Here is a 15,935-nt window from a genome sequence, read left to right as displayed (position 1 = left end):
AATTGAATTATTTGTTTAAAAATAAGCCAAAAATAAAACTATTATCAATTTATTACTAAAAAAACGTACTAAGTTTATGTAGCTCTACTTAGTCAATAAATAAGGGACATTATAGAGTTTACTGTATATTGTACTTTCATGGTTCTTTTTGAATAAGTTTTTTTTTTAATCAGCACTGAAGAGGTCTTTGACTGAAACTAGGCTTGTTTTAAAATATCTTGGAAGAATTTAATAAGTAGTTTATTAATCTAACTAACTCTAATAAATTCGTTTTAGGTGTAGTTTGGTTAAACTAGTTTTAACACAATTATATAGTGTTTATATAAAGTTTTTATTTTGTTGTTACAGATTTTAGCAAATTAACAACTAATGCTGGATTGGGCATGTTTTGATTAGGACTTGTGATTCAGCATAAAAGAATAATCTTAGATTAACCCCTTGAAAAATGTTTTGTCAAAAGCTTAAGATATATCAAAAGTTACTGTTGTGCTTTTTATTTCAACTTTTATTTAATGAATGTTGAATTTATAATATGTTAAATTTAGTTGTAGTTTTATACTTGCTTATATTTATTTCAATGATCTGCAACATATTTTCGTAAAACTTAAAATGTGAGGACACAATGAATTCTTTAATTATGAAGGCCTATTTGTAATACGAGATTGTTGACTGAAATGTATCGTCTTTTCAAATGAGTGTATTAGTAAAATGATTAGTTAGTGTCTACTGTATTTAAACTAATAGGTACAGTCATACTTTCAAATTCTCAACGTTAATTTTCAAGTTCTGGTGTACCTAGTTCCTTATAAAAAATAAACGTTCTTAAAGAAAACTTTTATTAACTTTAACTTAATAGCACATGGTTGTACTATAGCAGATTTCTACAACTCTTTTAACACGATATTTTATTTTCTAAGTGCTTTTAAGCTATGTTTTGTAAAACTAATACTCATTGTTTACTAAAATATGACAACGCCTTTCCAACTACTCTACCACGACATCAGTAAAGAGACTAATAATTATCTAACAGTTCAACTAATTGAGTCTTATTAGTACTTAAATAAAATTTGATATAACTTAAACTAAATCCAATAAACTGTGGGAGGTATCTGAAAATAGTTAAAGTAAATAATAAATTTTACTTAAAACTTATACAACTATTAAACAAAACTAAATACTAGTAAGTACATAAACAATAAAATAACATGGTACAAACTTAGTTTTTTAGAAAAAAGTTTTAAATCTAGCCTGAGATATAGAAAAAATGTTCGAGCAAGCCAAAAATTTAAAAGTTTCTAATCTTCTTTAAGTTATCTTGATTATACTGAATATGCGGATGGATATAATTATTTTTTTTTTAAAGTTACCATATAGGTATATTCAAAGTTTTTAACTAATATACTAATATTTTAATACAAGTTTCAAGTAATAACTAATAATCTTTAACAAGTAAAAGTTTTCAACTTCAACGAATTCAGTGATTTAAAATTAGGTTTCAACTTTTTTTTTTACAAAATTCAAGTCTGGACAACAATAAACTGGCCTATATTTTTTTAATCTACCAAGGTCAGCTTATGTTTGTAAAACAATTGAAAGTTTAGAGACAAAAAGTGAACATATCTGCTGTAAATCAGGTTTATTTTCAAAATTACTTAAGTAAAAGTAAAACAAATTAAAAAAAAACACTTTTAGAATGTAAACAGAAAACTAAAATAAGTTGAAAACAAATTTCAAACTAATTTGAGTCTTTTTAACAAATTACAACTAGCCTGACTTCACCTCAGTTTTCAATAAATTTGAATTAGTTGGAGTTATAATAAATAGGAACAGGTATAAAATGAAAGAGTGCACAAAATTGTACGAAGCCATAATTGCACAAAGCCAAATTTGCATGAGGGCACAAAATAGCACGAGCGAACAAAGTTGCACCAAGACGAGTTTGCACCAAGGGTCAATTTTGTACGAGTTACAATTTTGCACGAAAGTAAAAAATTAAAACGGGATGAAGGTAGCCTCTTTTGATCTAAAGACTGCACAGGATTAAAGATTAGACTTAACAAAAATAAAAAATGATTAGAACCATCAAAAAATCAGTCCTCAGTATTATACACGCGTTAGAATAGATCTTTTGTTTATTAAAAAAAACATTTTCAATTCTGTAGAAAACAAAACATATATTAGCAACTAGAGAATTTAATACCGTAAATTAGATAATTTTAGTTAAAAAATGAAAATAAAACTAAAATTTCTATTTTACTAAATCTATAATTAAACTTTTACTTCTAAATTAATAAAATACTTATACTTAAGATTAGTCAGTTAAGTTTAATATAATTCTTTCAACTTGAAAAACTGAGAAAACAATACTATTGAAAATATTTTTTGTTTACTGTAACTAAAAAAAAACTATTTCTATAAACAGCAAACAACTTAAAAAAACCCTAATACTGTACTTGATAGAGAAAAAAAATTAATGAATTTTTTTCATTTTTATTAAAACTATACTTTAATAACACTGTTTAATTAAAGTTTTGTCTCAGTTTTTATAATCAACCATTCTTCTGTATAGTCTAAATTAGTTCTTATATGGTTTTCTAAAAACTTGACTGTGTATGCATTTTGAATCTGATATAGTATTTTTTCCTTGTGAAATTTTTTACAATGTATAATTAAAGCAAATTGGTCTTTTATTTCATGGCTTAGTTTAGTTTTATCGTTTTTCCATACGTTTCTGTGAGCATTCCACCTCTTAATAAAGCTGTTCATAGTTTGTACAATTTATAAATTTTTGCATATCTTGCATGTAGCTGCATATATTCCATAGTTTTTGCAAATAAAATGTTATTAATTTTTTATTTTTTGTATTATTTTATTATTACTTATCATACTTTTGTTATAGTTTCCAAAATTTCCATATAAAGCACACTTTCCACATTCAGCTGTTTTTTGTTATCCTTTTATTTAAAATTCTTTTGTTTATTAATATATGTCTCAGTATTTTTAGTCTTTTATAAGTTAATCTTAATAATTCTGTATTGTTACATTGTTTATTTTTCTTAAATTTTATAAATTGTTTTTAGCTGGTTGCCCAAATTACTTTTTCACTTTGTTCAGATTGTTATTTGTTATTTGTTTTAGGATCTGTATCACATACTCCATATAATTTGCTTTATGTGGAAATTTTGAAAAATATAATATAACTATGATAAGTAATAATAAAACAATACAAAATATGAAAATTAAACAACATTCAAATTGCAAAAGTTCTGTAATATAAGCAGCTACATTCAACATATGCAAACATTTATAAATTGGACAAACTATGAACAGCTTTACTAATAGGTGGAATGCCCACAGAAACAAAGGGAAAAATAATAAACTTAACTAAACCATGATTTAAAAGACCAACTTTTTCTAATTTTTTATAAAAAAAAATCACAATGAAATATACCAGAACAGATTGAAAATGCATAATCATTTATTGACTTAAAAGAACAAGCCTTAAAGCAAAAAATGTTGTTGTTTTTTGTTATTTGTTTTAGGATCTTTATTACATACTTCATCTTTTTCATTAAAAGTTATATTTATTTTTTTTTACTAAAACTTGATCTATTGCATTTAATATTTAAGTAAATTAGTGCATTTTCATAACTCTCTGCTTTTTATTTAATTGTATAAGTATGCTAGCTTCTGATAAAATTATCCCTCTAAAATATGTGTTGAATGGTAATAAATGAGTTTTAAAAATTTTGCAGTAGGCTTAGTATTGTTTATTTTTTTAAATGCTTTTGCTTTCAGAGCTGTTTAGTTTATGTAAGATATCTAAAAATTCCAATTATTTTCCTTCTTCTGTAGTTGAGAGTTTTTTAAAGTGTAGATGTAAATCATGAGTTTAGAATTTTTTGGTCAGTTCTTCTTGAGTAAAGTTTGATTTCTTATTTGCTGTGCACAAAAAAAAAATAATGTTGTCTGTGTGTACTTTATAAATGTAACATAAAAATAAAAATTTTACGTTTTTAGTTAAAAAGCAGAGAGCAATATTTGCCAGTGAGACGCTGAATTTTTTTCCTGTGGCTATTCCTTGACTTATTATGTATAAGGTGTTTTAAAATTTAGTTTAACATTTTCTAAGCAAAATATTATTGCATCTACTATTTGTTTATTTTGGTTAGCATTATAATTAGTACATACTTTTAGGCAATCGTCAAGGGAGTTTTTTATCAGAATTTTTTTGAGAGATGGGTATAGGTTTTTAACATCTGCTGTGATTGTATTACTATCTTTTTTAATTTCATTTTTATTCTAACTAAAAAATTCTTAAAGTATTGTTCACTATCTTTGCCTTATTCTTTTATTTTAGTTTTACAGTAGTTTATTGCAACATTTTCTATAAGGTTTTTGAGCATGGTGGTAATTCTAGATAAGAAGTGTTGCCTATAACCAAAATCATTCTTGTTGGTATTTATCTTATGTTTTTTGTTTTATCTTTTTCTGGGTTTAGTTATTGAGTTTTAAAAGTTGGATATATATTTTCCGGGCTTTCATTTCCAAAACATTTAGCTTTTGGACCTGTAGTTTTTGACAGTATTCAACTTTTGTTATTTTTCTTCTAATGAGAAAATTATGTTTTCATCTTTTCATTAATTTTGTTTAAACATTCTACTTTGAGTTCTTCTCTTATTTTGGTTTGATTTTTAAAATTGGTTAAAGATTTTTTTCCTGGTTTCTTCAATTTTTTTTTAGTTTTTCAGAAACTATGTGTGTATAGTATTTGAAATTAAGTATTAAAATCTTTCTATCTTTGTCTGAACTAGTTATTACTATTTGATTTTGATTTTCTAGTTTCTTTAATTTTCTTAATGCTATTTTCATTTCATTATTCAAGTTATGTTTGTATTTAAAATTCTGTTTTACTTTTTCTTTTAAGTCTTCAGTTTTTCTGTGTATTAATTTTGTGTGACTCTTTATCTCTTTGCTTATGTCAGTTTGTGGGGGTAAAGAAAGTGTGGGAACACAATTATAAAATAAATATTACATGATTAAACTCAAAAAAAAATTTTATTTTAATTATAGTTCACCGCCCGAGGTTAAGGGTTCGGGGTAATAGTGATAGTATAAAAAAAAGAAAAACTAAATAAAAATAAAAACTAAATTATTAATAAAAAGTAAAAAATAAACAATAAAAAGTTAACCCGTGCAAAAATCTCTCTATGCAAAATTGTCTGCTCGTGCTAAAGTTACCCTTAGTGTAAAAGTATCTTGGTGTAATTTTATCTTTGTGCACTCGTGCAATTTTGTCTTTCTCGTACAAACTTGACACCTACCCATAAAAATAGCCTGAAAATATGGCTAATTTATGCTTTACCGATTGTTCCAAATACTTCAGTTTAATGTTAAATCAATTAACTTATAAGAATGCAAAACTAGTGGTTACTTTTTTGTTTGTACTACTAAAATTGAGATAGTACAAAGCAATATTTACAATAAATGGTGTATAATGTAATTATGTATAAAATATATACTAATATACTAATTTATTTATTTAATATACTAATATATTTTACTATATACTAATATGAAAAAAACTCAATATTTAAAAGAGAACATTATAAAATAATATAGATAAAATCTAAAATTTAAAAAAATCCATTTATACTTTTCACAAGCATTAAACAGTTTTAGTCACTTAATTTTAGTCACACACATTAAAAAGCCTAGGTGTTTCACAAACTTAGTTTTAAGTTTTAAAATATTTATTAAAGAACATGTTACAACTTATGAATTGAATTGCCATGAATTATTATGTGTATAGCCTTAAATATAAGACTAGTTAATTTTACTTTGCTTATCTTTGACATAAAATTTGATTTCTTTTATCAAAACTTATAGACTCCAATGCGATGTAATAGTGTGTTTTACATATTTAACATTTTTAATATTAGCATAAAATGTAATACTTTACCTCGCACTGATGAAGAAAAAGTTAAAAGATGCAAACTGAGCTTATGTGCTGATGATTATGAGAAATTTGCATTGAATTTATTTTAAAAAATACAAAATGTGCACTACTGTATTGAAAAATTGTGAGTATGTATAAGTTTTTATATTTAGTCATAAGTGAAAACTTGTACTAAATCATAACTTAATAATCATAAGTTATGATTTAGTACAAGTTTTCACTCATGACTAAATATAAAAACTTATACATACTCACAATTTTCAGCCAATTTTCTTAACCTTAAAGTATTTATATTATTATCATACTTGCTATTTATTATCTAATTACAGTACTAACTGTTAAATACGCATTTTAATTCTAGTGTTTGTTTTCTACCATTATGGACAACTTTAAGTTTATTTTCACTGGAGCCTTTTTGTTTAACATTACCAGAGATTAAAGTAAAAATATCATTTTTAAAACTAATATAACAAACATTTAACATTATCAATCAAACAAATTTAAATTCAATTTAAATATTGTTGTTTTGAAATTTTGAATGTATTTTTATGCAAACAGGCACCGACAAAGTTTTAATATTCACAAACAAAAATTAAAATCAACACATGGTAATTAAAACTTATCAGTATACGTATTTGTATAAAAAATCGTTAATAAATACGACTAAAAATAAAAAAAGCATAGGTATCATTTGTAACAAGGAAAAATAAAACATTAGACTATTTATAAAAACATTTGATAATAATAGATGTCGTTTAAAAAACGTAGACAAAACTCTAGTTGTTTCAAGTATATTTTTAACATTTGTTTAAACTTTGCTTCTAACATTAACAAACTCCATGGCTAAAATATCAAAAGTCTGTAAAAGTCATGATTAATGACTTAAAATAAGATGAACCAGAAATACTATATGTAACAAAGAATAACATTTTTTTTCATTGTTTAAAAAATTCTATAACTTTAAAAAGATGTAATTTAAAATTTTCAACATAGACAATACAAAATTAACATCTGTTTTAATTATACTTCTAACATGGAACAAACACCATGGTTAAAATACCAAAAAAAATTTAAAGCCACATTTTAATTGTTTCAATGAAGTTAACACTTAATCTAAAATCTAAATGATTTCATAATTAATAATATTTAAGTACAAACTCATTTGGTTTTAAAGTTAACATACTAAAACGTTAAAAACAACATCTATTTATGTAGTCATAAGTTAGAATTATTACTGAAACCATATTTTATAAATTACATAATTTTCTCTATTTTTATTTTTATTCATTTACACTTAATACTAACTATTACACAAAATTTTTATTTCTAGTGTTTTATTTTTACTACTCTTTGGACAACAACTTTTAGTTTCAATTTGAACTATATTATCAACATTATCAAAGAATAAAATTTCAAAGCTTCTATCTAAAATATATGTAACAAATATTTTGTTACATAAAATTTCAAATTCCGACAATTCAAATTCTTAAAAAAATGTTTAGTAGGCCATATCTCTAAAAGTATTAAGTATTTATCAAAAAAATTAACTGCAGTTGTCTTTCTATTTTTTTGAAAGTCTTTAAAAATAACGTAAGTTTTTGTAAGATAATTTTTAAAACTTTCATTTTGGGCCCTGGGTTAAAATTAAAAATGCACTTTGCATGAGTAAACTCTAGTAATAGTTTTAGTGATTAGGTTAGATATTTCTATGAAATTTTCTGATTTTGCTCTAGTTAAAATTAAACATCAGCTGCTTAATTTTAAATTTATAACAGTTCATTTTTTTAAGGTATGTAAAGTATAATACTGTTAACCATATAAAGAGAGAGAGATTTTTTTTTTTTATCAAAACTACAACTCCTCTCTAAATTATCATGTCAACCAGGCAGTCTCGTTTTAAATTGTACTTCTAATAATCAAGTATGTCTTTATATCATTATATTTCATGTTTTACCAAAAACTATTTGATTAAATTTAGTTGTACTGAAAGGTCAGTCTGCTAATTTCATGATATTTTTATTTTATTTATAAAAAACTTTATTATTTTAACAATTTTTAATTTGCTTGGGTAAGGTGGGTTAGGGATATAAAAAAAAAGCATTAAAAAGTTTTGTTGACTTTGCAAACACGAAAATGTGACTGACCTTAAAATATAATTTCTATTAAAACTTAAATAGTAAGTTATTTTAAATTTTTACTTAATTAAAATAAAACTTAGTTTCTCAAAATTAAATAATGTAACAACAATTTTTATTTTCAAGTGTATTCAAATACTGAAATTAATCTACTAAGTTGTGTTTTTCTAGGTTGCACCTATAAGTTATAAAATTATAAATTTTCAGCATACTGCAAATAAAAATGTCTAATTTTTATAAAAAAATATGGCTTTCTGATGTGAAGGTAAGTGAGTAAAATTTTGAATTTTAATTTAATAACATTTAAAATATCATTTTTAGTAACCTCAGTAAATAAGCAGTAGGGTTTCTTATCTATCACTCTTATTTGGTATATTTGATAAACTTTGGCCAAATTTTTTTTTGATCAGTAAGTAACATTTATTTTACACATGTTGCCTTGAGCTTATTTTCGTACAACTTAAACTTAAGGTTGTTAAAAATTTTAAAACTGATCAAAAGTTTTTTACAAAGTAAACAGCTTGAGGCTCATGATCAAAGTGTTTTAATTCACACCAAGATATTGACTTTAGTTATAAGTGTTCACATTTTTCTTTCTTACTAAATCTTCTTTTATTTTTTAATCCTTACAATACACTATGTTTATAGTTTTAAGTAATGACAAAAGTGCAAACAACCTATTTTATTTATTACAAGGTTACAATTAAATAATTTTTTTATCTTTTAAAATATAAACGAAAAGGATAATAGATTTTATTAATACTTAAAAAGTTTTGAATTTTTTCTCACTGAAACCTGGTAAAAAATAAAAAAGTTTATTTACACTTACTTTATTATTCAAATAAGCTCTTTACTTTACAGTAAAAATAAGCAGAATTCTTAAGTTAAAGCTAAAAAGGTTATATATATTATTTAAACAAATAATATGGTTAAATTGGATAAATAAATATACTGCTCCTCGGTATACTTTATATTACACTTTACATACAGGGTTGCCAAACAAATAGGACATTTTGAGTTTTTTGAAAGTCTCAGAACAGTTTAGATAACTCAGGATATTTTCTTTAACTCAGGCTGACATAAAACATCTTCCTTATTTTAAAGAATCTCAAAACAGATTTTTTCAGGTTTTTAATGATATTATGTTCCAAAATTTTATACTATAACCAATTTTGTTCAAAAACTTTATTTTCATTAATTTTGAAAAGTTTAAGATAAACTTTTGTAAAGTATTTGAAATAACACAAGATGAGTCAAGACAGTTAAAGCTCGCTCAGGATAGTTGTTGCTTACACAGGACATTTTTGACTATAAAAGAGAGGCAACCCTGGATTTACTGAAACTTATTTTTCTTCCAATTTAGCTTACATTGATTTTTCTTATAAAGTCAATCCAAATCAGACTAGCTTGATCTAAGTTCAAAGGGCCACCTTTTAAAATTCATTTTTTAATAAAATGATATAATATTTTTGTCACTTTTTGGTTACTACCAAGTTTTATACAGTTTAATTCTACATTAAGTAAATAATAACCTACAGTTATTGTTGTTAGGGGTGCACAAATATTTTAAATTCTTATAAAAACTACTTAAGATGAGATTTTTTTTTTGAAAAATAAAATTGCTTTCGTAAAACTAAAAATTACTTATGGATGGCCCTTTTTACAAAATTTAAATACTTTCTAAGAAATTGCTAAAATAAATCTTAATTTAGAGTAATTTTTCAAAATATTTTTAAATAATGATTTTTTCACTATAATATTCTTATCAATTTTATTAGACTTACAACCACATTTTAAACTTTTTCATTGAATATTACTTTTTGAAATGTGTGGTCTATTATTTTTTTTTTGTAATTGTATAGTTGCATTCATGTAAATTTTCGTAGACAATAATTGATACTTAACAGTCGTTAACTACTTTAATAACCTCTTATTGTATACTAATTGTATTGATGTACTATGATTTTTTGAAATACCAATTTACCATTCTTAATTGAAAGGTTTTACATAGTTTTATTTACCTTAACAAACTAATTAGTTTATTTAGTGTTTGAGAGTTATTTTTTTAACTATAAGAAATTTTATTTGTTTTATTTTACGATGTTAATTTATAGTTTATTTTTTTGTATGCATTTTATATGCAATTATCTTTTACCTTATACTTGATTTTGCTTTCAAACTACTAAATTTTAATTATTAATCTAATAAGTTCGAAACTAAGAATTAAAATTTGTATTTCTTTAATTTCCTTACTTCACAATACAACTTGATGTTACCCAATTTAAACCTAAAAAAATCAAATAAAGTGTAAACTAGGGTTTTTCAAACTGTTTTTTCAAATGACCACCTCTAACAAAATAAAAAAAGCTATGACCCCTCCAACACAATTTCTCATAAAATTACCATAAAAAACACCTAAGGCTTTTATTTTTTGCTCTTAATCATCTACTCCAGAATATCTAGTGTAAGTTTCAAGTTATGGCCTCATGGCCCCCTGTGGCTCCTACACTGCTCATGGACTAGACTTTGGGAAACCCTGATTTAGATCTGACTAGAACTAGATTTTTTTAAATGTTTGACGTCAATTTTATAATTGGTCTCGAACCACTTTCATGGGTTAAAAAATTAAGCTTATTTTAATAGAATATTGTTTTTAATAGAATAATGCGTGAGTATTACAAAATAAGTTAAAAAAGCATGAATTTTATCTGTTTATGCTTATATTATTCTAAATATATATAATGAAAAACTAAAAAAGTTTATAATAAGAAGCTGTTGTAATTGTTTTAGTATTTTTTTTAATATTTTAAACTTTAAAGTTTTTAAGTTTAAAACAAAATACTTTTTTGTTTAATTTTATAAAAAAACTTCTACTATTTGTTTGAAATAAAAAGTCATTTTTCTGTTGTGTCTTCTTTTTAGAACTGGTTTAAAAGTCTTTATTTTTTACATGTATACTTGGAAAACTATTAAGTATATGAACAGCAATTTCTTAACATTTTTAGAAACATTTGTTTAGGAAAACTGCTTATAAATACAAAAACTTCTTACAGTTGTATTGTTATAAAATTTTAGACTACTTTGAAAAACATATTTCGTACAAACTAAAATCTTTTACTAAGTTAACAAGTCAAATTTATTTTAGAAACTTTATATTCACAATATTTTAAACATAGGTCTTATAATTATGAGTAATAACTTTAAAATGAACAACGAGGACAATCTAACCGTTGATGATTGTAAAGTAAGTTTGTTTTACTATCTTGTGTAGTTTATAAAAACTTAAATACAGAACTATAATAAAATTGAAAGATGTTTATCAAAATAAAATTAAAATTTTCATAAGTTCAATTTTTCAATGTGTTCTTACTAATTCGATCAAGATAAATTAATACTATTCTTTATAGACTTCTCACATCACTGCTGATGAATGTGATAACGTTGCAGTATCGTCTAGTAACGAACAAAACACACCAAGAGAATCCACTCCTGTTAAGGTTTGTCATTTTGTTTGTCAAGTCTTATTGTTATTATAAGTAAGTGTAAATTTTAACGCTTATTATTACAGACCATACTTGAGCAAACAAAATCTGATGAGTGTGATAACAGTGCAGCATCAGCAGCTTGTGATCAAAATGCATCTAAAGCACAAGCTTCTGCGAGTATGGAAAGTCATGATGTTGTGACCGCAGAAGATTCTAAAGTTTGTTTGTCATGCAGTATTTTGTAGGTACCAATTTAAAAACGAAAGACGTTACTCAGTTTTACAGCCTATTTTTCTTAACATGACTTATTTGTTTTAATTGTAAGTTTGAAAAAGGTAAAAACTCATTTTTGATGTTGATTTTCGCCAAATTATGTTAGTTTTCCTATTTATAGACTGTTCATTTGCAAACGAAACCTAATGAATGTGATAAGGAGAACTCAGAATCACCAGCTAACGATCAAAATGTTTCTGATGCATCTTTACTTAATAACAGTGCAGTATCATCCTATAATGAACGAAAACTAGATGAAAAGTCCTCTCCTAACAAGGTTTACAATTTTGATGACTAAGCTCCTTATTTAAGCTAGTCTTAAGGCACAAGAACATCAGGCTATGACATTATGACTTATGCCGATATTTTTTTACCAACTTTTAAAATTTTAAGGTGTTCATCTATGTAAATAAATTATTGTTTTAAGTTAATTTATTTTAGGTTTAATGGCCTGACTAATTTAATAATCTTCTTAATTAATTCTAATTTATGTTTTGAACTTGTAGAAAATGTTAAAAAGCTATTCCTTTTAATATAATTGAAATTCGTTGGCTCCTTAAACCTTTTTAGTGTGATATTTAAGTGATCATGATTTAATTTATTCACAACTCATTTTAAAACTAATTTAGAAAACTAAAGGAAGCTACTAAAATATGGTAAATATTTGCAGTTTATCTTAAAGTTAAACTATGTATCTATCAGAATGATTTCAAAGTCCGATTGATAAAAAAAATAAGTAACAAAAGTATTTGTAAAGTAAAAAGTAAAAATAAAATAAAATGTATATCTCTTTTAGCAAATTTGAATGAATATAACTTAAAAGTTTAAGGACTATGTTGTTATAATATTTAGACTGGAAAAAGAAAAGTAACAGGAAAAGATAACAGTAACGCACAATCAACTACCAAAAAGAAAAAAGCTAAAGCTTCAACTCTTAAAGAGGTAACTTTTAAAACTATATTCTATTAAGTTCACTTGATACTTTGTTTTAAATTTCTTCAACGCTTTAAAATAATCAATATAGAGTTGCTGTTTTATTTAATGTCTACGAAGAAAAACTTTGATGTACATTGCCTTCATATAGTGAGTATGCCAACCGTTTTCGTTTCAATACTTGTTGAGTAAACCTTACGTTTTCCGCGCCAGTCTTCACCATTTCACAACACTGATCATGTTGACGAGCACATCCATAGCCGTTCCACTCTCGTCCAATTTACGCTAATGGGCGCTTCCCCGGTTCTTAAGTTTACATCTTGGTGTCAACATACAGATGTTGCAACTTCCTAGCCTTACATCATTTCATCAGGGAACAATTTCATCACGCATCTTACTCACATCTTCCACCTAAATGAAAGCTTGCTTGATTTATCTGGAACTTTGCTCATTGATTGATGGGCTATTACATGTTACATCATACGAGCTAGATTTTATATTTTTCATTTTAATTTGCAACAAGTTCAAAATGCATCTGTGAAAAATCTCTAAAAATAAATTGGAGGTCAAATTAGTTACTAAGACGTTAACCTAGATAGTATAACTGATATTAATTTCTAAAATTTTTACATAGAATTTTATTAGTCGCAAAAATATTGGTTTGTACAAAACATAATTTAGTCTCACCAAAACCAGAATCTTAAAATTATTTCCATCACCAAAGATTTGACCTGTATCAGCTAATACACTTGCCACAGTAAACTTTTTTGTGCCGTATTTGATTATTTTAACTGATGCATGGATGGTCTTTGACTTTACGCAGTTTTTTTTCTGTCAAGCAAAATGTTGATTAACATAATTTGTTTCTTAATGTGTAATAACATGCACTTTCGTGCATTTTATTGAAACCATTTTCACCTTAATACATTTTTCATGAAGAAAAATATTTTGGTTTAAGTATTTTATAACAAAGAAACAGCTGAAACTATGACTAGTATAAATTTAAACCCACATGTTAGAAATAAAAGATAAAAATTATAAAATAATCTACTGTTCAACTACTCTACTTTTTTTTACATTTTCTCGCTCTTAGTATTTATTTGTCTGGCTGCTATACAGTGCTATGTAGTTTAAGACAATTTATTGTAAGACTTATAAAAATTTAACTTTAACTATTTACTTTTATATTTAACGATTAAAGAAGACAATTTTCTGTAAATAGTTACATAAGTAAAATACTTTTATGTTTTTGCATCTTAAAGCAAACCATACTACAATGTTAAGACGAAAATGAAACATAACCCACAGCAAGAAGACGTTTTTGCGACGTGCGAATGGCATAAATGTGGAGTGACGAAACTCAGAAAAGAGTTTATCGGAAAAAAGAGATTTTGCTCAACGCAATGCGCTCACGCATTTTCAGGTAGCTGGAGAACTAGGGCCGGTTCAAAGAAAACTGAACAAGACAAAAAGAAGGCGAACAAGAATGCACCACGATCAAGGGTGAAAAAGCAGCGAAGAAAAACCGGTTCACAAAAAGTTGCAGACAAGTAAGTTGTTTTAATTATAATTAAAATAGAGTTAATAAATGCAGTATATTTTATTGTACTACTATTTCATGTATGCTAAATAATATTCAAAATTTTGGTTTGAAAAACTATAAGTTTTTAATAAAACTTTTATTTCTGTAGTTTTTTAAGGATTAAAGGCTGGACATAAATTTAATAAGCTTTTAATGATAAACAAATGTTTTTTTTTATTAGTTATTTTCTATCATTGTCATACTTAACTTTGATTTTAACTTCATAAATTTCATATTTAAAAAAATAAAACAAAGATTATACAAGATCTTATTTCCTACTTATAAATACCCCTCAATTTATATTATAGTGAGCAATATGTGAGACATTTTCCTGATCTACCAAGACAAACTGATTTCTGGCAAGAAGTATTTCGCAATGACTCTAAATGTGACTATTACAACCAATACCTCGACGGGCAATGCCATGAAATTCTCGATCGAGTTTACATGATACTCACCCAAGATTATTACCAGAACGCTTTCAAATCAGTTTTTGAGGTTAGTGTAAAACATAATAAAACTCTTGATAGTTTTTTTATGATATTTGCTAAAAATCGTATATATTTTTTAAGCCGCTCTTGGAAAACATGAAGCGTCACGAACCGGAGCTCACCGAGAAAACTTTGACGGCGAGAAAGTACGAGATGTTCGACAAGATAGTAGATGCGATCGCGGGAGCGCACGACGCACACGGCGCGGAGTGCTACGACTTGCTCAGCAACAACGGAACGCACCGGCCCGACCCGCGCTTCGACGAAAGCAAAAAGGACGACCTGGAAGGCCGGCTTCGTTCTGACGTCACAAACGAACTCGTCGGTTTGCTGGATTTTCCCAGCGCGGAGAAGCTCGGTTTGGACGAGCTGAAGAGGTGCCTGCAGGGAATCGCCGGCGTTGCTGAGAGCGGCGCGATCTACCAGACTTCCATGATCATGAAGATCATCACAGGTTTCATGGTGTTAATATATATAAATATTTTTTTTTCTCAAAGTTATTTAAATATATTCTATTAAACTTTCCATTGTTTGTTGTTATGATAACTTTTTGTAGCGTAACCATAGTTTGAAAATCTGTAACACGTAATAAATAAGCTGGGTCTCAAACTATGTTTAAATTTATGAATATATATTCGAGTTAATACGCGTCAGTAATCCGTTTTAACCACATGTCTGATCGTTACAGGTTACCAAATTCCTGCTGATCCAAAGAAACTTCTTAAGAAGGCAGTCAGCAGCATCTTGATGGAAAATTTTAAAAAACAAAGTTTTTTTGTAAAACGCCCGATACCAGACACTACTGCTGTTTTAGAGAAAGCCGATAGTTCAGGATACCTGTCAGATTTCTCTAAAGGGGATTGCTAAAGGCAAGACATTAAAAGATATCCGTGGTGTGCGACTCTATAATCGTAAGGTTATTAATGCACCTAGGATAAGGATAAAATATTTTGAGCGTTTTGTATCGTTTAACAAATTCTATAACACAGAAAAATATTTACCTGCTGCAGTTGTTTTGCTAACACGACGAAGTATTTATACTTTTAATTAAAAAAGTTACTACGAAGTTAGAATGTA

The sequence above is a fragment of the Thalia democratica genome, chromosome 2, assembly GCF_965202585.1.
Source record: "Thalia democratica chromosome 2, ktThaDemo2.hap1.1, whole genome shotgun sequence".
In the NCBI taxonomy this organism is placed as follows: Eukaryota; Metazoa; Chordata; class Thaliacea; order Salpida; family Salpidae; genus Thalia; species Thalia democratica.
The sequence above is the reverse complement of the archived record's forward strand: the minus strand, read 5'-3'. Positions refer to the sequence as shown.